The following is a 5000-nucleotide window of genomic DNA, read 5'->3' on the forward strand; positions in this document are numbered from 1 at the left end:
AGGAGGAGGGGAAGGAGGGGGAGGAGGAGGAGGAGGAGGAGGAGGTGGAGGAGGAGGAGGAGGAGGAGGAGGAGGAGGAGGAGGAGGAGGAGAAGGGGGAGAAGGAGGAGCAGAGGGACGAGGAGGAGGAAAAGGAGAGAGAGGAGGGGGCGGAGGAGGTTAAGGAATTTGAGGGGGAGGAGGAGGAAGCTGAGGGAGAGGAGAAAGAGGAGAAGAAGAAAAAGAGAAAGAGAAGGAGGAAGAAGAATAAGCAAAATAGGAAGAAAAAAGAAGAAAAAAAAGAAGAGGACGACAAAGAAAAGAACAAAAAAAAGAAAAGAAAAAAGAATAAGAAGAAAGAAAGAAGACGACAAAGAAAAGAAATAAAGAAAGAAAAAAAACAACAAAAAAAGGGAATACCAAGTCACCTAACACATCGGTCTTCCGCGGTGGAGAGTAGGATTCGGTATTTGTATCGGGAAAGGCATCTGCATCTCCCTGTTTATAGCATTCTTGCAGCTTCCGGGAGATCGTGTATGAGTGAACGGCTGTCGTAAGATTTCGCTGGCTGTGGGGGTGGGTTGGGGGGAGCGAAGGACAGGGAGGGGGGGGAGGGAGAGAGGGAGAGGATGGTGGGATGGAGAGGGAGGGGTGGGAAGAGGGGGGTAGAGGGGGGGGAGGGAAGGGGAAGGGGAAGGAGAGGGATTAGGGGTTGAGAGGAAAGGGTTGAGGGAGGGGGGATGAGGGAGGGATGGGAGAGGGGGAGAGGGAGAGGGTGAGGGAAGAGGAGGCAAGGGAGGGGAATCCGGAAGAGGGAAGAGGGATGGAGGGGTTGAGGGAGGGGAAGCTGAGGGAGGGGAAGGCGGAAGAGGGATTAAGAGATGGAGGGGGCGAGGGGGGGGGGAGAGGTTCAGAGAAACGAGGGAGATAGAGGGTTCAAGTGTGAATAAGTAGGACGGGGAAGCGGAGGGGGGGGGGGGTGGATCTTATCTCATATCTTTAAAAAATAACAGCCATGATAACGAAACTGTCACTGAAGCTGTTATTGATTACGACAATTGCCGTGAGGACTATGTTTAAACCTTCACTACTTGCATAAATCCTAAGAGCAAAAACAACCAAACAAACAAAAAAATTCACCCAAGACACACACAAAAAAAAGAAAAACTTCCTCCTTGAAGAAACTCCTCCTCTGTCTTTCATGCACAAGTCAAATCACCATGCACCAGCTACGAAGGAAATGCAGAGTGTGTGCATTGTAATCTATAAAGCGCCATGCAAGTCTATCCCAGAGTTCGCAAAACAGCCGTCGTGAGATTTTTAAGAGTACAAAACAAGCGCTCACACACTGCCCTTAAGATGGAAATATACTGCTAAGCGAATCGAGACCGAATGTGAGACCGTTTCCTTGTGTCATGGCCGTTGAGAAGATGTGATGAATATTCTGCTTACAAACATGCACATATATATACATACGTGCATGCATACATATAAGAATAATACATACATGCATACGTATATAGATATATACACATACACTCACATACATACATTTTCTCTATCTCTCTCTCTCACTCTCTCTTCTCTCTCTCTCTCTCTCTCTTACTCTTTCTATCTCTCACTCTTTCTATCTCTCACTCTTTCTATCTCTCACTCTTTCTATCTCTCACTCTTTCTATCTCTCACTCTTTCTATCTCTCACTCTTTCTATCTCTCACTCTATCTCTCACTCTTTCTATCTCTTACTCTTTCTCTCCAACTCTCTCTCTCTCTCCCATTCTCTCTCCCACTCTCTCTATCTCCCACTCTCTCTCTCTCCCACTCTCTCCCTCTCTCTTCAACTATCTCTCTCTCTCTCTCACACACACACACACACACACACACACACACACACACACACACACACACACACACACACACACACACACACACACACACACACACACACACACAATCTCCCGCATAGCCCGCACTGTATCGCGTCCGTCTACTGCAACCCGCGCTGTCTGCACGAGCTCCGTCACGTTATAACATGCTCGACAATTGCCCACAAGCATTCAGTAACTTTAAACTTTCCCCAGTTCCTCACCAGCTCTCCAGCCAGCCATGAAATTGGGTCATAATTTCTGCCATGAATTCGGGCAATATATCGCGGCAGCTGCATTATGCCTAATGTTACGGAGACTGGCGACGCCTTACAACACAGTCGCCGGCAGCTGGTGGCGATTTCGTGGGCGGGTGTTCACGGCAGCGGGGAAAGGCATCAGTTACGGGTGAAGAATGTGGGCGTTGGGAGGCGGGGAGGGGGGGGGGGGAGAGTTGATATAGCCCCCCTCCCCCCCAAAAAGGTCGTTTGGTCACCTTACATGTCCATCTGGTTGTTTCTTACCCCCCCCCCCCTCCCCAGGTTGTTTGGTTCCTTACACCCCCTTTCCTCGAGTCGTCTGCTTCCCTCCTTTCTACCAAAGGTATCTTTGCCCCCTTCCTCGTTAGGTATCTTGTTTCTGTATCCCCCTGACTGTTTAGTTCCTCCCCTTCCCTCGGTAAACTGCCCCCCCCCCCTCACCTCTAGGTCATCTGCTTGTGTATCCCCCCCCCCCCCAGGACATATCGCTCCCTCCTTCCCTCCTTCCCTCCTTCCCTCCCTCCCTCCCTCCCTCGCTCTATAAATTCGTTTCTTCCGTTACACAAACGAACGTACACTGACCAAGCGAGAGACTCTAAGCTTGAGTCTAAACGTCCAAGAATAATGAGAACCTCTCCTGGAGTATCGAAGGAAAGTTTATGAACGAGACAAATGGAACTGCGGAAAGTAAACAAACCTATAGATCGGATATTCCAGTAGGACCGCATTGGCTTCTCGTTATGCACTCCTGTTTATTATTCTGTCGGGGTTTGTCGGGTTTCCATTGCATCGCGGGCGTAACGATTTTGGATTCGGGAATACGGTGTTCGTCGCTGGGCGTGACGTCATGTCGACATTCGCCGTTTCTCTGATTCAGTCGTTCATGATTTGTGAAACTGTGAAATCGTGTTGCTGTCGATCAAAATGGGGAAATCTTTACAGTCCCTTGACCTCATTTCCCTCCCATATTTGAATCGACCATTCGTGTCTAAACTGGTTGGAATCCATGCCGAGATTTGGACTGCAAAGCCTGGGTTACAACAATACAGATGTTGCAGTTACTTGACTGGCCAATTGGTCACCGACAGAAGCATTCAGATTTTTTTTACAATGAATTTCAAAAATAATTTCTGTTCTTATTCTGTAGGACTTTTACAGTTGTGACATTCAAATCAAACAATTACATATTACACATTTCCTTACTGTTTTGTTTGATTTAGTAACTGCTGCTCTCTGAATGTAATAAGCAATACAAATCTTGCCATGGGAAACTTTTATCTTACTGTGCCATATAACTTGAATTTCACCGAGCCACGTGGAAAGCTTGATAGGCCTACTGTGAACGCGTGGGTATTTTCATCACTTCCATCTCCTCATTTACAGATTTTTCCCTTCCGTTTTTTAGGTCAACCAGAAGCTTAATCCTAGATCGCTTTTGCTCCTTTCCAAAAAATGTCTTCACACTCTCTCTGATGAACGTCACCAGCCCTTTATGAAACTGGTAATAACTGCATTCCTTTGCCTATTTCTAGGTGTATGAGGAAGCCACAGCAGGATTTCACGGTTCTAGCCCTTGGAGACGAGACATATGAGACATCCCTAACAAAGACGTAAGAAGAAATGAGAAAACAAAGAAAAAGGAGGAGACATCTCAAACAAACATTTCAAAGAACGAACCAGCGGATGGAAAGTCAGTGAACGAAAAGGAAACACCGGTAGTATTGTTTTTGTTTTTTCATCTTTTGTAACACACGACTGTCAATATATTACTGAATTTACGTAAAATGATACTGAATATTTATTCTACGTTAGTGAGCGACATGGTAAATTTACATTCTTCCTTTGAAAAGAATATGATTTAAGAGTTCACTATTCTTAATGCATATGGAGTAGAGCAGGCGAAGTACTACATTTTACGTCCAAGAGTACATTAACCTTTCAGAAAAAGTGCAGTACTAAATGTAATAATGTGAAGAGCATAATGTTTCTTGATAACTTACGAGGCAAGCGATATATATTGATTATATTGTTGTATATTCCACATCACGATATTTGTTCTACCTAGTGGTCTGAGTTGCATTAATAATTGTTTGTTGGTTCTATATGCTTTTTGGAGTTTATTGTACACGAGCAGCACAGTTCCACTATATCAAAAGCCGATTTGAGCATTGTAATTTCAGTCCTAGCTGATGGTGTATACGTGAGTTTGTGTTTTGTCTATTTTGATAGAGTCAAAGCCTATAGCTTTCCCACGGTCTGCCTGGGCTGTGAAAGTCATACCCGCACAGAATTCATTCATATAGAACTTACGACAGTGCTCGCCACATTGCGTACGATTATTACAAGGGAAATTGCACTGGCGTGATATTGGTGTGGGTTGGCATGGAGTTTGTAAAGGAAAACATTGGGGTGTGTGTGTGTGTGTATATGTGGGGAGGGGTGTTGTAAACTGACCAGTCGATGTGTCCTGTTATCTTGTGGGTTTATGTTAAAGCCGTTTTCATTTGTAAATTAGATGGGCGATATTATTAGATTAGTATCAATTAGGAGAGGTTACTATTAATGATTTGAAGTTTTCATGTAATGCTAACCAACAATTACGATAAAAAGAGAAGAAAAAAATAATACATAAGTGTTGAAAGACTCTAATTATATTTCATTAAGGTGATGGTTATAAATAATAAAATGAAAAAACAATAACAATAATGATAATGATAACGAGAACAGCAGTAATCATCACCTTAGTAAGAATAAGATAGGAACATTAATGGCTCATGAGTACTAACATAATCATTATCATCAATATCACCGTAGTCATTACACCAGCATGTTAATTACAAAGGAAATACAGCAACACACTAAAACCGAAATAAACGCACCTTAATACGGGTTTTTG

This window comes from Penaeus chinensis, chromosome 8 (genome assembly GCF_019202785.1).
Source record: "Penaeus chinensis breed Huanghai No. 1 chromosome 8, ASM1920278v2, whole genome shotgun sequence".
Classification (NCBI taxonomy): domain Eukaryota; kingdom Metazoa; phylum Arthropoda; class Malacostraca; order Decapoda; family Penaeidae; genus Penaeus; species Penaeus chinensis.